This window comes from Geotrypetes seraphini, chromosome 5 (assembly GCF_902459505.1).
Source record: "Geotrypetes seraphini chromosome 5, aGeoSer1.1, whole genome shotgun sequence".
Taxonomy (NCBI): domain Eukaryota; kingdom Metazoa; phylum Chordata; class Amphibia; order Gymnophiona; family Dermophiidae; genus Geotrypetes; species Geotrypetes seraphini.
In genome coordinates, this window is record NC_047088.1 from 32,461,378 (window position 1) to 32,484,481 (window position 23,104).

Genomic DNA, 23,104 nt, shown 5'->3' on the forward strand with positions numbered 1-23,104 from the left:
TAGAGCAGTGTTTCTCAACTCGGTCCTGGAGTACCTCCTTGCCAGTCAGGTTTTCAGGGTATCCACAATGAATATGCATGAAGGAAATTTGCATATAATGTAAGCTGTATGTGCAAATCAAGTTCATGCATATTCATTGTGGATATCCTGAAAACCTGACTGGCAAAGGGGTACTCCAGGACCAAGTTGAGAAATGCTGGTGTAGAGTGTCATGACCTCTCTCTCCCACTGTGGGTGTGTTTCTAACAAGAACTAAGGTGGGGGGGGGGGGAGGAGAGAAGAAATCTATGTTCACAATGGGTTTAAAAGCAGATCTTCTCTGTGCTGCATCAGAAAATAAGGAAGGTTTCTAGCTGTCATTTGGCTGAGCTACAGTAGAAACTTAACCAATCCACAAATGTTACATGGCTGAGTGTATACAGAAGGAGGTGGGCAGCACCTTATGCAAATTATTCACAAAGGGAAAAACACAAAGGCAGACGGGAGAAATTTTATACCTTTTAGGGAATTAATTAATGAATAAAGCTTGTGGGTCCAAATTGATATGGGAATATGAAATGAAAGAATGCTGGATCAGAATAAGGGAAGCGGAAACCTTCTCTCCACAAGTTCAAGGGAGAGAGAAATGGTTGGGGTTTCACAGAGATCATTAGTGTGATCAGTTCAGATGATGTGTGGACTGGACAGTATCTCATGCTGAGCCATATCTGATGGTTCTAGTTGAGATAGAAAATATTCCTCTAGAGGGAAAACCTTGTTATTAGTACCTGCAGAGCTCTTATTAAAGCCTGTAATTCTGAATGGGAACAGGTGTGTACCCTTGGAAGAAAAAGTAGCCTTTGGGAATCTGAATCAAGGCAAGCCCATGGGAGCAGGTCAGAGCAGAAGAAAAGGCTCTTGGGGGAACTCTGGAGGCACTATCCTAGGGCTGGGAAGAGTAGAGGTAGCCCTCTAGTGGGGCCCTGGTAGCAGTGGTTAAAGAGCCCTGTTGAAGCTGGTGCATCTGAATCCCAGCAGGTAAACATCTAAGAGGCTCCTACTGAAGATCTAGCAAAGAAAGAAGGCTTCCAGGGTGCTATCGGCACCAGGGTCCCTAGGAATGACTAGCAGAGGAGGATAGATCTCGGGAGGACAGTGCTTCTCACAGTCCAGGGAGAGCATCAAGGAAATCATGGAAGCCCAGAGCCACCTGCCCAGGAGAGCTCCAGAGGAGGGGAGAGATCCGGGGACTGGTTGAGGATAGGAAAGCAAGGAGAGGACAGTCAGGCACACAGCCACACATACGGAATGACAACTAAAAAGTTGAGGGAGAAGCTTAGAGCTACTATCCTGAACAGTAGAACTAGAAAGGTTGGTAAAGACTAAGTTTACAGGGTCTGAAGATCTGATTTGCAACTTAAGGTTATTCATTTGAGTGCCCAAGCACTGGTTCAGGAGGGTGAATGTTACCCACTGTTGAAAAATGTGTATAATAACTAAACTAATATAAGATACTTAAGCTCAGAAGTATAAGAATAGGCCCTTGGTAAATAGAGTAATAAAACTTGTTTATTGGTCAAATTTGGCAGTCTTTTCGGATTTCTCCTTGGAGGAGAAGAAGGTGAGCCCATCGGCTCATTCTTTTCCTCACGTTGACAGTATATTTTTTCCGTCACAGCGCCACAAACCTGGAATTCCTTGTCCATTTACCTAAAAGAACGTCTTATAAACAGATTTAAGAGCAAGTTAAAGTGCTTTCTTTTGAAAGATGCCTTTGACTGATTTAGTTTTATTTTAAAAATTTACCGTATTTTCACGCATATAACGTGCAAATTATACACGAGTTTTACAAACCGTGCATAACCTTGCGCATTATACGCATGAGCGCGTTGTACAATTTTTTTTTTCATTCCGATCAGGCATCCCCCCTGCGAACCGGCATCCTCCCCCCCGCTCGTGTCACCCCCCCACCCCCGCGATCCTACATCCCCCCAGCGCCGCAAAACATCTCTTACCCGATTGGGCACCGGCACCAGCACCAATGCACAGGACGTGCCAGTGCCCGAAGATCCTCCCTCGTTGTTGCTGGGCTGGGCAGTGCGAGGGAGATCCTCCTTCTTCCTTGTGCCGGGCTGGACTGGGCTTTGAGCATTTGCGCATGCTCAAAGCCTTCTGGTCTTGCTCTATCTGAGATGGCACAAGGAAGAAGGAGGATCTCCCTTGCACCGCCCAGCCCAGCAACAACGAGGGAGGATCTTCGGGCACTGGCACGTCCTGTGCATTGGTGCTGGTGCCGGTGCCCAATCGGGTAAGAGATGTTTTGCGGTGCTGGGGGGGGATATAGGATTGCGGGGGAGGGGGGGTGACGCGAGCGGGGGGGAGGATGCCGGTTCGCAGGCCAGAAGAGTAAGCGGGAGTGGGAGGAGGTTTTGGCAGCATGTGCGGTATACGCGTGTGCGTGCTATATAAAAATTTTTTTTTACAAAAATGCTTTGGACCCTCGCGCTATACGCGTATGCGTGTTATACATGTATGCGCGTTATATGCGTGAAAATACGGTACTCTGTCCTTTTGAATTTTATACTCCACTGTTTTTATTTACCCCTCCTGATGTTTAACCCTTTATTGTTTCTTTTCTATTAAATATTGTATTCTTTACCCTTTTTGTAATGTATGTCTTGTTCATTGAGTACTGTTTATGTGCTTGTTCCCCCTGAAAATTGTAAAGTTTTTTTTTTTTCTAACGTTCATCGCTTTGAAGTATGATTAAGCGATTAATCAAACTCTAAATAAAACTTGAAACTTAAAGCACTGAGCCCCAAAAGAGTGATGGACCAATGGAAACAACTTTCAGGGGACTCTAGCTAGGTCAGGCCCTGGACCCAGTACCACCCTGATGGGGGTGTTTAATTTGGAAACTACCAAACTGGTACTACCAACGAGAGAGCATGTAGAGTATCATCTGCAGTCTAAGAGACAGTCTACAATGGTTATCACTCAAGGAAGAGCAAAGAGGAACAACAGATGAGGCAGTGGTGTGATAAGGGGGGTTGGCAGATCCATTTGGGAGGGAGTTATACAAGGAAAGAGAGAATACTGAAGAATTAGTGAGTTTAATTCCCAGCCTGTTTTTTATCTTGACTTTTTTCTTTTGGTCTTAAATGAAGTATCTGAAATAACAGATGAACCATTACATTTTTAAAAAATCATCATCCAGTAAATTATATGCCCAATATTTTGCAGCAGTTATCCAGCAAGAGTAGATCCTGTCCACATTAAGCTCACTGGGGCAATACCCTAATTTTCAGCAGCATTGTCTGAAAAAAGTACAAGGCGGAGTGCCAGAGTGCACAGAAGTGACCATAACGTGGTCCCCGTGCTCCTAGAGCACTCGCACTTGAGTCTGGCCTTACGGGGTAGGCCCAATCCTACTGACCAAATTTTCATACCATGGACTAGGCACCCCCTTTCCCGCCCTTTTATGTTTATTTCTGCTGTAATTTAAAAATCTCCCTCTACTCCCACTCCCTCTCGTATTCAACTTGTCTGTATCTTCGTCCTTGTCCAGACTACAATGTGCCCTATATTATTTTTCCTTTTATATTTTATAAATTTTGGTATTGTAAACCGGCCAGATACTTGTCGGTGGCCGGTATACCAAATTATAATTAAACTTGGACCTCTGCTGCTGGGAGCGCCATCATTGTTTGGGATGTAAAGCTGCTCCTCATTCCTGCCCACCCTGGTGAAGACTGGGGTGTAGATCTCAATGTCACGGCCTGGCGGTAGTACTCGAACCTGGGAGGCCACCTCAAGGCAGCAACCGAATGTTAGGCTAGCTGTACCTTGGTTGGGCTCTCCTTGCTGTGTGGTGGGAGGTGCCCTGTTGAAAGCGCATGGGGGGAGTCACAGTCTTACCTACAACTGGACTGTAAGGTGCTATTGGCTTGCAAGGAGCTCGGGTTGGCTCAAGTACCCCTGTTTATTATTGGTATTCTTATTATTGCTCTTGATACCATTATAATGGTATTGTGCAAGACAATAAAGCTACGGCCAACTTGTTACCGGCGATGTTCTGTTTACAAGTATGGACTTACTGATGTTGTGAGGGCGAGGGAGGGAGCTGCAGGTGCTAAGGTTAGAGTTGCTTAAGATTTCCGATTTGGCAACAAACTTTTCTTTATACGCAAGCGTAACCAGGTAGATATACGCATATCGTTTATGGGTGAGCACTTATGTAGGTGCTCATGCCTATATTGGAGAGACACATGTAAATTATACCATTCTATAATTTATACGTATAAGTGTAGCGTGAAGCCTCATCAACGTTGTATCCACACTCTGCCCTTGTGAACTCTCTCAATATCAAAGTACGCAACATCGAAGGTAGCATGTAACCGGGTTATTAATATTTATGCTTCTATGTACTTGTTGTCTAAATCTATATGGCTCCTTATGGAATTACCCCCTGTCCAGGTTGTGCCAGAGCGGCGGGGACGGAGCCAAGGTGGAACCAAAGATATCTGGGTACCATCGACAGTCAGCACGGATGTAGACTATCTGTGGTACCCAGGTTACTTCTGCTGGACAGTCTGTACCTAGATAGCCAATGTTGATATCTGTGTAGTGGCTGGAGTTATTATTCTATAGCGCTGAAAGGCGTATGCAGTGCTATACACTTAACATGTAATAGACGGTCCCTGTTCAGAACAGCTTACAATCTAATTGGACAGACAGGACCATATAGGGGTTGGGGACGTTCTTGCAAAGAGAATGATAGGAATGACAATGTTCTACTCCCATTTGCATGGAGACAGGTAATGGTCAATGTAATAGGACTATAGGTCCCTATACTCTTGTAGTTCTCTGTAATAGGCTCTTTCAGAGCGCATGTACAGCTTCCTGTGTCTTATGGAACTCTTTCTATTGGTTTGCCTGACTGAACTCCTAGTGTGAGATTTGAACTCAGAGATCACAGGATCAGTAGGCGAGTGACCTAGAGGCCACCAGATGAGGCCTCACTTATGCATGCAAATAATTAAAGTGTCTGCCATTCTATCTGCTTAAACCTAGGTGGCTCTTGATAAAATTACCCCCTTATAGAGCTCCGCCATTCTCTAATTTATTAGCATCACTTAATGAAAGGATGTCTGCTTACAAACCCAAAGCTACAAAGAAAGTTCAGCAACCGTCTCAACCCATCTCTGCAAGGTCTGCTCTTAGCTGTCTCAAACTGAGTGTCTTCCGTAAAAATCCATTCACCAATAAGAGATCAAGGAAGGAAGAGGCATGAGCTCAATTCTCATAGGGCTCACAGAAAATGAGTTCAGATATTTTGGAAAGTCTTACTGTGTTCAAAGAAATACTCTAGAAACTAGAGGGACAAACTGCTTTCACTTGCCAGATCAGTCCATGACTTTTGCAGGCTTTCCAGAGAGAGAAAGAGAGGAAAAAAAAAAAGAGAAAGAGAGAGAAACACATGGTTTCTGCACTGTCTTGAAAGAACAGCTTCAGAACACAAACTCAGATATGGTTAACACAGCTGTTTATTTCACCAGTGCCTGGTAATTTCAGCATCTTGGTTCAGGAAGTGCTCTACATAATCTCTCTTTCTCTCTGTGTGTATATATACAGTATATCATATACAATAAGAAATGAATTTCTGGTTTGTTTTCTATCACTGGGTAAATAAATGAACAGATGTGTTAAAATACTGTAAATACAGAATCCTCTTCTAGTTCTTCTACCTTTATGTATGTCATAAATACTGTACACAAGAGACTCTTTCTAAATCATGCCAACCGGATACCAAGACACTTATTAAGCAATGCAATGCAAATGGAAGAACAAATATAACTAGAGAATATTTGCTCTCACTCTTATGTTCAGACCACATCAGCAATTTTTAATTTGTATTTCTGTGGGATTTCTCCTGCCTTATCTCCTTCCCAGTAGCCCCCATTCTCTCCAAAACATGGTATTAGCGCACTCTCAAGTTAGCCGGTGTGCCAGTGTGCGTCATGGAGAAACGGCTGAGACACCATCCTGAGGGCTGAGAGAGCTATCACTGCAACACTGCCCGCGCCTGATGCATGTGGGAATTGAAGCTGGGCCTCTACATGGTAGCACATGCTACCTGATTTGACACTGATCCACAACATTCAAAAATATAACTAGTAGGAAAATGCAACATTTGTTCACACACTCACCCCCCTCTTCTACGAAACTGCGCTAGCAGTTTCTAGTGTGGGGAGCCGCGCTGAAAGGCCCGTGCTGCTCCTGATGCTCACAGAGTTCCTATGAGCGTCAGGAGCAGCGCGGGACATTCAGCGCGGCTCCAAACGCTAGAAACTACGAGCGCAGTTTCGCAGAAGATGGGATTAATCATTTAGTAGAAGAAGACTAATCTCAAAAAGACACATTCTCATTTCCAAATTTGCCACCTGGCGACGATCCCATCCTTTGGATGCAACTGCAAATTTATAGCAGTTGTTGCATGGGCTGGAAACTATGATTCAATCACCAGAGTTCCTATATCCAAAAACCAAGCTGTGGCTTAAGAAGCAGAAGTCTTAGATCCTGTTGAAGATAAATCCTCCTGAGATCTAATACAATCATCCTCTACGAAAGGACAAGCTATCAATAGGATTGAGAATGAGAAACACCGATACTGGGAAAAGGAAATCGGGAATGATAAAAAGATGTTATCTGCTTCAGGACTAAATTATCTGGAAATCACTATTGGGAGGAGTGCTATAAAATGCACCAAAAGATAATCGCTAGGCACAAATTAAGTGCATTAAGAGCTAGAATCCCTATAGCCTAAGGCCTGGATTCTCTAACCAAGGCCAATATTTTAGGTGCCGAAGCTCAATTTAAAAAAAAAAAAAAAAGCCATTCAAATGATGTTTCAAGGCGCCTACTGGCACCTAAAAAAATCAGCACCAGAATCGTGCCTCTGATGCCGGAAGTGGCATTAGGCGGCCTAAAGTACCTACGTAGGCACGACTTATGACAAAGATAGGTGCTGGTAATATAGGCCTGGAAAACCCTGGCTTACATTTCTGGTGCCCATCTTTCCTGGAGGCGCAATTCTCTATATAGCACCATCATGTGATTGATACGCAAAAAGCTGTGCTGAGAGTAGAGTCGGTGCAACGGATGGCCACCAGGATGGTCTCCGGGCTGAAGGATCTATCGAACGAGGAAAGGCCGAAAAATGTGCGGCTGTACTCACTCGAGGAACGTAGGGAGAGAGGAGACACGATCGAGACGTTTAAGTATATTACCGGCCGTATCGAAATGGAAGAAGAGATTCTCTTTCTCAAAGGACCCTCAGCCACAAGAGGGCATCCGCTCAAATTCAGGGGCGGGAAATTTCATGGCGACACCAGGAAATATTTCTTCACCGAGAGAGTGGTTGATCCTTGGAACGAGCTCCCGGTGCAGGTGATCGAGGCAAACAGCGTGCAAGAATTTAAGAGCAAATGGGATGCCCATGTGGGATCCCTTAGAGGGTTAAGCCAAGGGAACCTGTCACCAGGAGTGGGATCCCTAGGATAGTAGATTTGGGGGTGGGTCAGTAGAGTGGGCAGACCTGATGGGCTATGGCCCTTATCTGCCGTCATCTTCTAAGTTTCTAATCAGCGACTGCTTTTTAGATGGTCACCGATATTGGCGCCGTATAGAGAATCCGGGCCTAAATGCACAAACGATGCATACATTTAGAAACTCATGTTATAGAATGAGGGAGTAAGTTCCCAAATGGATATTTCTCTGGAAACAAGTTTGACAGTCTATTTGCTTTATATCATTGTAGAAATTTCAGAAGAATGACATTTGAAGTTTGAGACAAGTATTGTCTAAGAGGAGACAAGCGTGGCCTACTGATTCCGGCAGAAGGCCGAGGCCTACAGAAAGCCCAGTTCTCCTGCCCAAAATACCGCTTTGGGAAACACCTCCCCAAAATACTCATAAAAGTACTCACCCCAGGGGTCAAAATAGGCATCAAAATGCAAATGCAGCAGGATGGAAAATATGATGCACTATGGGTTTAGCGTGTATATAGTGCATATATTTGACATGACTGCTAGGAAAAGTTAGGAAACGTTTTAAAATCATGAGTGCTGTGCATTTTCATACAGGTTGCCTCATGCAGTCTCTAGGCATTCAGGGCTGCCTGCTATTGTTTGAAAGGTGTGACTGTTGGCTAATCTTATCTACAGTTTCCATGGGGATAGGAGGGTCAACAGTAGTTCACCGAAGGGAGTCAGACTTGATGGCTCCAGAGGACCAATGGAAACCCAGCTTTGGGTTCCAGACATTTCTGGAAGACATGCGAGTGAGAAGCCAGCCTCAGTGTTTGAACCTCTGCTGGAGGAGGTCTAGTTGGAAGTAGCCCTACCTCCTGAAGAAGGCAAGGGCGGCAAATTTGTCTGTTGGTCAGAGCACACCAACTGACCAGTGCAACCTGATTGGGAAGAACTTGGGTTTCTGGTGAAATCCCACCAAATGGGCTCTGGGAAACAAAGGCATCCTGTTGGAGATAGATGAAGTGTTGTTCACTGTTAAAGAGAGCACCTCTGCTTATTATACTAAGGAAAAGTGAAGTTGGATTTTGTTTTGGACTTTACATCCTGGTATGATCTGCATTATTCAACGAGTGAGTGGAAGTCTGGTGCTTGCTTGCTGTGGGACTCCAGTTGATAAACTGGTCCCAACTCTGGTCCTAACAAGTAAAAAAAAAAATAACTTAGTGTGCCCCTTGCCGGGGGGAGGGGGTGGTATTCTGTAAGGCATCAGGGTGCCCAGATGCCACTATACAATAGAGTGTAAGTTAACATTTGTCCGTCCGGAAACCCAGAAGTCCTCTAAAAAGAGGCCATGTTTGGGTTTTCCCGGACGTCTAGTAACCCTACCTTTGTATCGTAACCTACTAAAAAAGCTCCGGCATACAGTTTCTAGCCAATTTAGCGCGCACTGAATATTAGCATGCACTAAATGCTTACGCGTCCATAGAATATAATGGGCGCATTAGCATTTGGCGTACGCTAAATCGGCTAGCGCGCCTTAGTAAAAGACCCTCTAAGAATTTGGGCATAATGCTGACTTCCTCCTCTCCTGACTCCACCCCATCCTCCACTCCAAGTTGCTGTCTTTTTCTTAGCCCCCTCCCCCCAGTACCTACTGCCTACCTTTATGTATATACTGTATTTGCCAGGGCAATTTTGTAAATGCCCACTGGAAAATGTAAAATATTGACCTCTGTGGTCACAGCATTTCCAAATTAGGCCCCCCAAACTGACAAGATTTCAGTCATGAACGTCATAGCACTCTGGACGTGGGACAATCAGTGGTTGGCCAACATGATGTTACTGAGGATGTTGTGGCCTTTTTGTTACAGCAAATTGCACAGAACACTACAAAGGCAATTCTATAAGGTGCGCCTAAACTTAGGCGCCATGGACTAGATTCTACCAATGGCACCTAAAAAAAAAATCAGCACTTAGCGCTGTCCTATAAACGGCGCTCAAAGTTAGGCACCATTTAAACAATAGCGCTCGGTGCCGGGAACTGCGCCTCACTTTAGGTGTGGCCATTTACACTAACTGAAACATGGTGTAAATTAAGAACCTAAGAATAGCCTTACCGGTCAGACCAATGGTCCATCAAACCCAGTAGCCCGTTCTCACGGTTGCCAATCCAGGTCACTAGTACCTGGCCAAAACCCAAGGAGTAGCAACATTCCAGCATCTCAAAGAATAGCCAGATTCCGGAACCCCAATGAGAGCAACATTCCAGAGCTGTGATTATGATGTCATAATGCCTCATTCTACAGTGCCTCAGAGCCAACCTCATCAGTGATGTTACAATAGCTTGATTGTCTTATACTTGGCACATATAAGAGCATAAGAGCAGCCATACTGGGTCATACTGTAGGGTCATGAAATGGTTAACTGTTGTTTAAAATATTGCTCTGACCTACATAGCTGAAAACAGTGTACAATCTACTGACCTCATCTGCCTAAAATGTATGTCCCTACCGTACCACATTGTAAGCTAAATAGATAAGAGTTTGAGCCATGATGAACCCTACCCTCCTGTACATGTAACATTTAGAACTGTAAGATTTAGATAAGCAGAGAAATGAGCTAGTTTCCTATAGGACTATAAGTTGTAGCCCTGAACCTATCATAAGTGCTGGCTTAGGACCAATAATAATTGTAGAAAAGTTATAGAAGTAACAAATGAGAAGTTGTAGTTTTTGCATGTATTAGTTTGCATATGTTTAGTGAAAAGGGCATAAAAGTCCGTGCATTTCCTGATTCTAACACTCTAGTAAGCAGGCTGTTCACTGTACTAGAGTCCGGCATGCTGTAATAAACTTGTTGTACTTTCTTCACGCCTCTGACTTTGTGTGTCCAAGTGACCCTTCAATACCAATGGTCCTCACAGTGGCCAATCCAGGTCACTAGTACCTGGCCAAAACCCAAGATGTAGCAATATTCCATGCTACCAATACAGGGCAAGCAGTGGCTTCCCCATGTCTTTCTTGTACCTAAATTAGGCGGGGATTCTCTGTATTCTAGAACCACACGCAATCCGTCCATGACCCGCCAATGGCCACGCCCCCTAAAAATGATGCATAAAATTTATGTGTGGATCCCATTCTAAATATACGCCAATAAATTGTTTGTTAAAATTCCAATTATTGGCACTAATCAACTTGCTATTCAATTAAATTGCAAACAAATTGGGCACACGTGCAATTTTTTAGCATCTTTTCTAGAATTAGGCTACATGTATGAATACTAACAGAACAAGAAAATCTATGCAACTATGAAAGTGATACGAGTAAGTAGCATTTAGGTCCTATAGGCAATTCTAGATTCTGTATAGGTCATCCCCAGAGTCAGGCACCTAAATTTGGATGTTGATCCTAGATCTGTACCTAACACTAATTATTTATTTAAAAAATTTTCTACACCATTTAATCCTAAGTGGTTTTTACATAATTTTACATACATATTTCTGTGAAACAAATAAGATCAGACAAACATGAACAAATAATCCTTAGAAAATCAAGTCTAAAAAATGAAAGCCAAAAAGGCTTATACAAAGAATCAGAAAAATTCTTCTACAAGCAGCAATCATAAAGAATCATTATCTAGATTCTAGAAGAAGGCATTTACAAATAAGTGCGTTTTAAGTAGTTTTCTAAAGCTGCCCTTTTCACAACATTTCCTAATTGGCTGACAAGCGAGTTCCACGGTTTAACCCCTGCACAACAGGTCATTTTACTGGTCTCAAAAATATTTTGGATTATCATTTGTTTTTAATAAGGCTGAGTTTTCAGAACGCAGAGATCTATTTGATCAATAATTGGTCAACTTGCTCTTAAATAATTCAGGTACAGTACCATACCAGAATTGGCTAATTAACAATTAATTGGCAGCGATTTGGACTTGCATGCGGATCTCCCGACACCCTATTCTATAACATACGTGCCTACGTTTCATAGCGAGCAGCTCAAAACAGGGCGTGGCCATGGGTTAGACACGAGCATGCACACAATTTTGGCAGGCGTAAGCGCTTGCACTCGAAGTTAGGCACAAAGGTCCCGATTATAAAAATGACACCTAAAGTTAGGCATCTATCTTATTCCCCCCCCTTTTATAAAGCTGCGTTTAACGTTTTTTTATTGCCGGCTGTGGCAGTAAAAGCTCTGGCACTCATAAAATTTCTATGAGCATTAGAACTTTTACCGCTGTGGCCAGCAATAAAAAACTCTTAACGCAACTTCATAAAAAGGGGGCGGGGATATTAATGATTTAAAAAGTTTAATCGGCACCAATAATGAGCAATTAGCAGCTCATAATTGGCAAAAATTAAAATTGAGTGGTAGGCGCCTAGTCCAAAGCACCTACCAGAAAGTGGGTGTGGTTAGCGGCGGATTGTGGGCAGATCTTGGGCATATTTTGCGTGTAGGCGCCAGTATTTAGGCCAAGAAAACCCTGGCATAAATAGCAAGTACCTAATGTTAGGGCACTTATAGCACCTAAGTCCTGTTTAGGTACAATTCTATAAGCAATGCCTAATTTAAGATTGACAGGCAATAAGTGGCATATTCCTCATCGCTTATATTATGCTTTAGGCACTGTTTACAGAATCAGGGACATCATTTTGCACCTAACTTTGGATGCAAGCACTTATGCCTGCCAAAATCTAGTGTAAATGCCCGTGTCTAACCAATGGCAGTTAGACACACAAATCCAGGTGTTCTATAACATGGAGCTTAATTTCTGAGAACATCCCTGGCCTTCTATGGACCCTCGGCGCCTCAGTGAAGGTTTAGGCCAAGTCACCACAGTCACTCTGGAAAACTCTGGGTACTCTGGACCAGCCAAACATTCACAAGGAGTAGTTCTGGGATAGAACCCACAATCTCGATGCCGAGGCAGCAGCTCTAACCACTAGGCCACTCCTTTTGCAGAATAGTTGCTTAAATAAGTCTTGGGCTACGGAGGATATCTTAGGTGCCTACATCCCCTAGTAATATCCTTTGCAGTACAGTACTCTCCCGAAATTCACGGGGGTTATGTTCTCGGAGTGACCGCGAAATGTGAAAAAAAGCAAAAAAATGGATGTGGTACAAAAATGCCCTCCCCACTCCGTTTTTGGAGGCTGCCATTGGTCGCCGTCGGCTGGAAGGCTCCATCGCGCATGTATGTTCTACCACTGCAACTGCCACCAATCTCATCTCTCACCCCCCCAATCTCCCTTACAGCGGCCACGCGGGCACCAGAAGTAGTCGGTGCCGCTACAGCATCTGGCGGGCCAGATTCCACGGCGCGAGGGGTGGTGGTGAGGGAGGCAGATGAACACCAGCACCGGCCGCTGGGAACTGTGTCCTCCGTGTTCACCTGAGCACTGGCCCTTCTTGAAAGCAGCAGGACGAAGAAGAAATAAAACCCGCGAATGACTGGGGCAGCGAATTCTGAACTGCGAATTTGCAGGGGGAGTACTGTATTCTAAGATTCTGTAAGTAGATAAATAAATACTTGTTGGATATGACCAAGTGAGAAGGCCTGCTAGGCGTGCCTCATTCCTAGCTGTTGGGGAAAAAAAAAAAAAAGAACCATGCATCAAGGGAAGAACACAGCTTTCTTTCCATGACGACCTATTCCAAATGCATGACAATAGCACCTGTCCCAGATATCGCTGCCCCGATAACACACTCTCCAATTAATGATTATAGCACATGATCGTAATGAGAGAAGTTGGATGCATCTAATCAAAAATTATAATTTTCCTGCTCTGACACTTTGTACAGCAGAACTGTGTGCAACCTAGATTAGATTCAAAAATAAGAATGCAGTTTTGTATAATCAGGCAGCGCGATTCCTCTGTCCCTTTTTGGAACAGTGTCATGTCAACAGTCAATGTTTGCATAAATTAAAACTGTTCTTTAAAGTACATGGAATATTTACACAGCACGCCCAGCCTAAAGCTTCGCTATTTTTTCTATTAAATGGATTTGCTACTTAAATTCACCAAGTGCAAATATTTCTTCTGGAGCTGCCTATTCGTGCATTTTTTATTTTTAAATCAAATCTGTCTAGTGCTGTCTGGAAAAAACTGCTTAATTATAACAAAGAGCATATACAATATGAAAGCAAAGGAGAGGCATAAAAGAAGCATGAGGTATAGCACGTGGAAAGTTGCAAAGACGATAACACATTATTGGACATCATATTTTTGCATATTAAATTTTGCTCTGTAATGTAATGTAATGTAATGTAATTTATTTCTTATATACCGCTACATCCGTTAGGTTCTAAGCGGTTTACAGAAAATATACATTAAGATTAGAAATAAGAAAGGTACTTGAAAAATTCCCTTACTGTCCCGAAGGCTCACAATCTAACTAAAGTACCTGGAGGGTAATAGAGAAGTGAAAAGTAGAGTTAGAGGAAAAATAAAAATAAAATAAACATTTTAACAAGACAGCATTGATCTAAATACTTTGGAAGGTAGAAGAGAGGAGAGAAAGGAATAGAAGCATGATGAAGTGATGAAGTGGAGCAAGTAAGTGTAGGAAGAGCGATTGACGTTTCCAGAAAGGGCTTCTTCAGGGAAGAGACTTGGCCGACAGTCCCATGATGCCTATGTCTCCTCCCCTGAGATGTTCTCCCATCCATGCATTCCCTCCCAGACACACTGCCCGTGCTCCAGCCGCTCCAAGGAGGCTGCCCTAGATGAGGCCCACGCGCGCGCGCTAAATACCCACTGAGCGAAAAGGTACAAAAGTCGGATACTTGGCTTATTTATACCCAAGATAGAGGGATATCAACTGCATAATCATGCAAAATTTCAGCATCAGGTAGGAACTAATTAACGCCCCCCCCTTTCTAAATTGGCCCATTCAGTTATTGTGCCACTGGTGTCGTGGTATCATGCAAGATTTCCCAGTCTGTAGAGTTATGCTGGCCCACACTAGGCATATATCCCAGTTACTGGCCATATAAACATAACTGTCTGCATATTATTAGGCCTTATCTGTGTTTGATGTTTTCCTCTCGGTTATTCACCATCCCAGGTAGATAAGGGCACAAGTTCCACATTTAAGTCCACACTCAAGCTCTCTGTGTCTTATCACCAAGCTTTGCAATCTGAACTACCAAAATTAACTTCCTTGTCCTAACATCTAGGGATGTATATCCCATTAGGCATATGCCATTGAAAATCTTAACTGAAACCATTGATGAAAATAGAGACTTTGCAAATGGGTTACAACTGAGCTATTTATGAGAACTGTCTCATTTACCTGTTGAGAAGAATAAAGTCGGAAGTTTGGTTCGTCATCCTGTGGTGTGATCTGGATTATTTGTAGGAGTGAGAGACTGTATGGAGGTGCTTGGGACGGCCTGCCAGCCTAGCGCTGGTCCTGACTCACGGCCCCACCCTGAAGAAATAATTTCTGTGACCGGTTGCCGGGTAAGCAAGGGGCTTGCACATGGCCAAGACTGAGCTTCTCATCTTTCCTCCTAAACTCACCACTCCTCTTCCCGTTTCTTTGGATAACACTCTCATCCTCCCTATCTCGTCAGCTCACAACCTCGGGGTCATCTTTGACTCATCTCTCTCCTTCTCTTCACATATCCAACAGGCCGCCAAAACCAGTTGTTTCTTTCTCTACAACGTGGCTAAAATCTGGCCTTTCTGAGCACACTGCTAAGACCCTCATCAAGACTCATTACCTCTCGCCTAGCCTATTGCAACTTTTTTCTCCGCAGGTCTTTCACTAAACCCTCTCTCTCCCCTTCAATCTGTTCCAAATTCTGCAGTGTGCCTCATATTCTGCCAGTTTTATCCCTCTCAAGTCACTTCATTGGCTTCCTGTCCACTTCCGCATACAGTTCAAACTCTTCTTACTGACTTGCAAAAGTAGTCACTCTGCAGTTTCTCAGTATCTAGAGAATGACACGGTGACAAAATTCATCACCATTCCCATCCCCGTGGATAACTGTGGGAAACCATCTTCATGTCATTCTTTAAGGAGAGAGGAAAGAATCAGAGTATGAATGGCCACAACCACTGACCCTCAAGCTTTGTCTTGAAGAATGCTGGTGTAGAAGGACTGAGGTTGAAACAGACACTACAGAATGACAATCTCTGGTATCCAAAGCAGATATTGTGATGTCATAATGCCTCATTCCACCAGTGCCTAAGAGCCAATCACATCAGTGATGTCACAATGGCTTCATTATCCTTGGCTCACATAAGAATCAGAGTATGAATGGCCACAACCACTGACCCGCAAGCTTTGCTTTGAAGAATGCTGGTGTAGAAGGACCAAGGTTGAAATAGACACTAAAGAATGACATTGGATTATTTCCCACAGTTATCCGCGGGGACGGGAACGATGATGAATTTTGTCACCATGTCATTCTCTATCAGTATCTTCCTCTTTTGTCTCTCCCTAAACTCTTTCCCCGGGAACTCCGTTCATTGGGTAAGTCTTTCTTGTCTGTACTCTTCTTTAATTGCCAACTTCCAACTCCATCGTATGCCTGGAACAAGCCACCTGACATGGTATGTTTATTTTTTAAAATTTATTTAGTCTCTAGCATTTACATACCACTTATAGCCTAAGTGGTTTACATTCAGGTACTCAAACATTTCCCCTCTGTCCTGATAGGCTCACATGCTATCTAATAATAATAATAATAACAGTTTATATACCGCAATACCGTGAAGTTCTAAACTTTATTTTTGTATACCGCCATACCAATGAGTTCTGGGCGATTTACATCAAGAAAATCTGAACAATCAGCGAATCATAAATACATCACATATACGTATCATAAATACAATACTAAACAATTAAGATATAAATTTATCAAACAAATAGGTTTTCAATACTTTTCTAAAAGCATGCTAAGATTGAACTCCACCAGATCGAAAAAAAATCTTGTGTAGCGACAAGCTTTGGGCAAGGGGGGGGGGGATTGAGTGACTTACCCAGGAGCAGCGTGGGATTTGAACCCACAACCTCAGGGTGCCGAGGCTGTGGCTCTAACCACTGCGCCACACACTCCCTTCTGGCAGCATCCAAATCCATGCTAAAAGACCACTTTTTTGAAGCTGCTTTTAATTCGAACTCCAAACCCACTTGTAAAACACCCATTTCAGGTTGTTCACCCTCTCCAAGGTGGGGAGAATGAGAGGGCCCTCTCTAAAGTTGAAAGGGGATAGATTCCGTACAAACGTAAGGAAGTTCTTCTTCACCCAGAGAGTGGTAGAAAGCTGGAACGCTCTTCCAGAGGCTGTTCATGGGGAAAACACCCTTCAGGGACTCAAGACAAAGTTAGACAAGTTTCTGCTGAACAGGAACGTGCGCTGGTAGGGCTAGTCTCAGTTAGGGTGCTGGTCTTGGACCAGAGGGCCGCCGTGTGAGCGGACTGCTGGGCATGAAGGACCACTGGTCTGACTCAGCAGTGGCAATTCTTATGTTCATTCCCTCTATAGTTCCCTACTTACTGACGAAGGGGTTTCGTCAGTCGTAAGGCGGAAGTCATTATGCCATTGTATAGATCCATGGTGAGGCCCCACCTGGAATACTGTGTGCAATTCTGGAGGCCGCATTATCGCAAGGATGTGCTGAGACTGGAGTCGGTGCAAAGAATGGCCACCCGGATGGTCTCGGGACTCAAGGATCTACCATACGAAAAACGGCTTGACAAATTACAGCTATACTCGCTCGAGGAGCGCAGAGAGAGGGGGGGACATGATCGAGACGTTCAAGTATCTTACGGGCTGCATCGAGGCGGAGGAAGATATCTTCTTTTTCAAGGGTCCCACGACAACAAGAGGGCATCCGTTGAAAATCAGGGGCGGGAATCTACGAGGTGACACCAGGAAATTCTTTTTCACTGAAAGAGTGGTTGATCGCTGGAATAGTCTTCCACTACAGGTGATTGAGGCCAGCAGCGTGCCTGATTTTAAGGCCAAATGGGATCGGCACATGGGATCTATTCACAGGGCAAAGGTAGGGGAGGGACATTAAGGTGGGCAGACTAGATGGGCCGTGGGCCCTTATCTGCCGTCTATTTCTATGTTTCTACTTGAGCAGTGTGTATAGATTCACTCTTTTTTGTCCCATTTGCCCCTCGTAATTAGATTGTAAGCTCTCTCGAACAGGGTCCGTCTCTTGTGTGTAAATGTACAGCGCTGTATGTGTTTGGTAGCACTATAGAAATGATAAATAGTAGTAGCAATACTCTGCATTAGTTTTCACGTGCAACCCCTTCCCCCCCCCCCTTCCCCGCAGATAACCTTTTATGCATGGAGATCTGAAAATGTCCTCCATGCATGTATTTTACTTCCCCCCCATCCCACTTACACACGTCCCTGTGAATGCCTCTTCTAAATGTGGCGAGCAGTGCATACGTTGAATACTCATATGTTTAATTGCTGTGGGAAAAGGCAATTTTCAAATGCCGCTTTATGTGGCTAATTTGTCTTTACATGCATAAATCACTTTGAAAAACTGTCCTCCCCATGCATTATCGGAGAGATGCACTTTTCGTATTGAAGAAAAAAAAAAAAAATGTGTAACCCCTTGGAGGGAAACACATTTCCATTTAAAGCCTTGGAAAATGTAACCACCGAGCATGTTCTTTATCCAATCCCCATCCATCTGGTAGAAAAACTATTTGTTTCCTTTCAAGTCAGATGTAATGTCAATTTGCAGGAAGAGGAGAGAGCAAGGGGTTGAGAGCCGATTTTATAATGCTCTGGCTGAGTTACTAATGTACTGGTAAGGGAAAGCACCCCCCCCCCCCCTCCTGCCCCACTTAATTTGAGTGCAGCAACCTTGATCCCACAACACAGACACATATCTCAACACTTCATTCTCCCCCAGCAGCCTGACTACTTTTTATGCTAATTACCCCTGTTTACTGAACAGAATTTTCTGCAGCAAGAATTTGCATTTGACAAATGCATGTGGCATAGCGGGTCACCGCTGCTTCCTTCAGTCTAGCTCAGCCAGCGGGAGATTTCTGTACAGATGCTTCGTAATTAGGACTGGAAGGATTTCCTGCAATCACATGTGCTGCCGGCCTGGCTCCAGTCACACTGCACACGGATTATTTTAGAGACTTTAAAAAAAAAATATAATAATGTCAAGGATAGTGAAGAAATTATTTGTTCGCAAGGAAAGATCCATCAATCTCTTGTCTTTCTGATTTTGAATTTTATATCCAATACAAACATATTCCCCTCCTGCAGAGAAGAGACAAGTGGCCTAAGCTGCTGGGAGCGGGTCTGTCACAAGCAGGAATCACAGGTCGGGGCTGACTTGACAGTGGGTCTGGTATGCACAGCTGTGATGTCATCCCTGCAAGACGACAAGCAGCACAGAAGGGCTTCTGACATTGTCTTGAGTCTCCAAGGACACAAAAGAGTACGGTACTCCAGTGGTTTTGAGTGGTACTGCCAATTTCCTAGCAGAAGGCCAGATCACTACCTTAAGATGCTCCTTCCCGCCCGCAGTCTCCTACAACTCTCTGCTGCCCCCCGAACCCAATCCTACCCTAGCTCCTTTCAACCCCATCCCTGCCGGCAGATCCTGGACTGCCTTCGAGCTCATATCTGATTCTCAGATCCTTAAACTCTGCCTCAAGCTAAAATCCTGCAACTGCATCCTGGACCCATTCCCCTCCTACCTATTTGAGAAAATCCCCACCCAGGCCATCACATCTCTCACCGAACTCATAAATTCTGCCCTATTATCTGGCCTATTCTCCACTGAAATAGGACACATCGCACTTTCCCCCCTACTGAAAAAAGCTGACCTGGACCCCTCCATACCATCCAGCTATCGTCCAATAGCTAATATCCCTCTCCTCACCAAGCTGCTTGAGTCTATCATATCTACCCAGCTCTCTTCCTACTTAGAAAGATTCTCTATCCTCCTGCCTTACCAATATGGCTTCAGACCCAACTTCTGCACCGAATCCCTATTGGCCTCTCTAATCTCTAAGGTTCAGCAACTGCACTCTCGTAACAAGTTTGCTGTTCTTCTACAATTCGACCTCTCCGCAGCTTTTGACGTTGTCCATCATGACATTCTAATTTTCCAACTCTCCGAGATAGGCATTATCTCCACAGTTCTTGACTGGTTCTCCAAATTCTTGCGCTCCCGCTCTTACACGGTTAACATGAGCGGCACCTCATCCTCCCCCTGGATCCCGACTTGTGGTGTCCCGCAAGGCTCACCCCTCTCCCCAATCCTTTTTAACATTTACATGTCCTCCCTGAAATTACTCCAACTATCCCCCCTTGAAACTCTTTACACTTACGCCGATGACATCCTCGTCCTCTTTGAGACCGACTCGAACCTCACTAACCTCTCTACGAACATATCCTCATGCATAACGAACCTCCAATCCTGGGCATTCACAGTACAAATGAATCTGAACGAGTCCAAAACAAAACTCCTTTGGCTCGGCCCACAATTAGACCATCTACCCTCCTCCATCCCATTGTCCTCCGGCTCATTACAGCTCGAGCTCTCAAGCAAAGTCCTGGGTGTCACCTTAGACTCTTCTCTATCCTTCAACGACCATCTCCAATCCTTGGTAAAAAAATGCTTCTTCAGCCTTCACATGCTAAGGAAAGTCAGACCCTATTTTCACCAAAAACACTTCGCAGTCCTAGTACAATCCATCATCCTCTCCAGATTGGACTATTGCAATTCTATCTACCTCAGCCTAACCAAGAAAAGCCTCCACAGACTGCAGCGGATTCAGAACGCCGCGGCTAAGCTTATCTTCGCGAAAAGCAAATTTGATCATGTCTCGCCACTCCTGTCTAAGCTCCATTGGCTCCCAGTAATCTCCAGGATCCACTTCAAATGTGCGTGCCTAGCCTACAAGATCCTTCATGGCATCCTTCCTGCCGTTATCCCTCTATCCTGGAACTCCCCAACCCCTACCGCCTCCAGATCCTCCCAAACTCTTAAACTATCCTTCCCTTCCACAAAAGGTATTTTCTCATGCAGGCAAACTTGGGTCATCCCTCCCCTTTAAAATCACTGAGATCTGGAATAACCTTACCTCCCCGCTCCGATCCTCAAGCTCCCTCCAACTTTTCCGTAAACACCTAAAAACCTGGCTATTCTCAAAACTGTAACATTTCCCCCCTCTTAGGCCTCCCCACCTTCCCCACCCTTTTACATCTAACTCTTAAACTCTCCACTGGAGTTCCTCTCTCATCCTAATTCCTGTAAACCGTGCCGAGCTCTGCATTTACTGAGATGGTGCGGTATATAAATCCAAGGTTTAGTTTAGTTTAGTTTAGCAAGACACGCACTGCCTCAAAAGACTGAAGAAGAGAACATTTTTCCCCCAAATGGACTTCGCTTTCTTTATATATTTTAAGCGACCTGCTGGACTGACACCAGAAATCTGAAGATCCAAAGTTATACGCGGACTATAAATTCAGGCGCCCTCATCTGGATAGCAGCACTTACTACCCGGACAGTGCCACTGAATGTCCTCAGCGCTATCCGGATATTACCACTGAATATCCTACCACAGGACTATCCGGACATTGCTGCTGAATAACCTTACGGACTACCTCAGCACTATCTCAACAGTGTCACAGCACTGTCCAAACGGTGATAGGGTAGAGCATGGGTGGAGCCAGGGCTGCCCCGGAACTTATTCAGTCCATTCCCCAGATAACTCAGGACTAGAAAAAGAGTGTCTGTCCCAAGTCCCAAGGTGACGGCGAAAGCTAGAAGGATGCTAGGTTGCATAGGGAGAGGTATGGCCAGTAGGAAAAAGGAGGTATTGATGCCTCTGTATAAGACTCAGGTGAGACCTCATTTAGAATACTGTGTACAATTCTGGAGGCCGCACCTTAAAAAAGATATAAAAAGGATGGAGTTGGTCCAAAGAAAGGCTACTAAAATGTTGCGTGGTCTTTGTGATAAGGCGTATGGGGACAGACTTAAAGATCTCAATCTGTATACTTTGGAGGAAAGGCGGGAGAGGGGAGATATGATAAGAGACGTTTAAATACAATCAGCAAAAAAATTAGCCTAGTGGTGGAGATACCCCATGAAAGTACATTTATAATAGGTGGAGAAAAAGCCTCAACTTATCAACAATATATGGATGGCAACCCAATGAGTTCTTAAGCCAGTCCTGCTCTGTATCATAGGCAAAAAAACTCCACACGTTTCAAAAATGTACCTTTTCAAAACGTGACCAAAGCCACCACTGTGCACAGGGAGCCAGAAAAAGAACAAAAACAGTTCACTTATCTTCTGACGATGGCAACAACAGCAGCGAGTGGATCTTCCTGCTATAGCACTTCTCACGCTGAAGAAAGACAAGGAACTGGATGTCATCAACAAGGCTCTTGTTTCGCCGAACAACGGCTGCGTCGGGGTAATCACATTCTCTCCTGCTCCGTCCACACCCGGCTCAGAATGGCGCTGGAATTTATACTTCCGGGTTCATAGGGGTCACTGTCAAAAAACTTTATTTACTGGAACAAACGATCTCACCATAAGTAGAAGGCACACCATTCTACTTTCTGATTAAGCCCATTAGGCCAGATAGTTTTCAAAAACTTTGCTATAACAATCTTTTCACATCCCCACGACGAGCTGTAAGGGTAATATGATGTAATACAAAGCACCTAAATCCCTCACGAGTGTGATTTTTTTCAACACAATGTCGTGTGAGTATATCTACCTGTCTTTTGTGTGAAATGTTAGAATGATGTTCAAACAGCCTTGTTTTAAGACTGCGTGCAGTATGTCCTATGTAGCACAGATCGCAAGGGCATAAACTACTCCAATGCTTTCACAAGTAACAAACTGGGTCATCCTGATACATTTTCTTCCGGGTATGCAAATTTAGTCTCCCTCATTTAATAAAGAACAAGCAGTGCGCTGGTTACACTGAAAAAGTCCAACCCTCCCTCTTTCCTTCTTTGTCCACACATCCGCAGGGCACATCAAATCTTTCAAATTTCTATTCCGAGTGAATGCAATTTTACAATCCAAATCCTGGCAGTTTTGCTTAGTTTGCAGCATGGGCCATAAAGATTTAATCTTTCTCCCAAGCCGCTGTGATATGCCAGAATATCGTAGAACACATGCTATAGAATCACTCTTGTCATTCTTTGGTCTATATTGTAACAATTGTTCCCGAGCACTAAACCTCGCCCTTTTATAGGCTTTAGAGATGACAGACTTTGGGTATCCTCGCTGTTCATATTTACTGTGTAAACAATTGTGCATTATTCACAAAATCTTCAGTAGAATGACATCTTCTTCTATACCGGAAGAATTATGACACCGGCAAGTTATTCTTCAGCGTGATGGGGTGCATACTAGTGTACTGCAACTAGAGAATGACACGGTGACAAAATTCATCCCGTCCCCGCGGATAACTGCGGGAAATAATCCCATGTCATTTTCTAGTGTCTATTTGAACCTCGGTCCTTCTACACCAGCATTCTTCAAAGCAAAGCTTGCGGGTCAGTGGTTGTGGCCATTCATACTCTGATTCTTATGTGAGCCAAGGATAATGAAGCCATT

The 23,104-nt window shown here is 44.1% G+C and overlaps 1 protein-coding gene across 2 annotated transcripts in view; it reads right to left on the minus strand.

Annotated features, from left to right (window-relative positions):
* Nucleotides 1-23,104, minus strand: part of MAMLD1 (mastermind like domain containing 1) — a 270,399-nt gene that overhangs the window by 117,175 nt on the left and 130,120 nt on the right. The window lies entirely within an intron of this gene.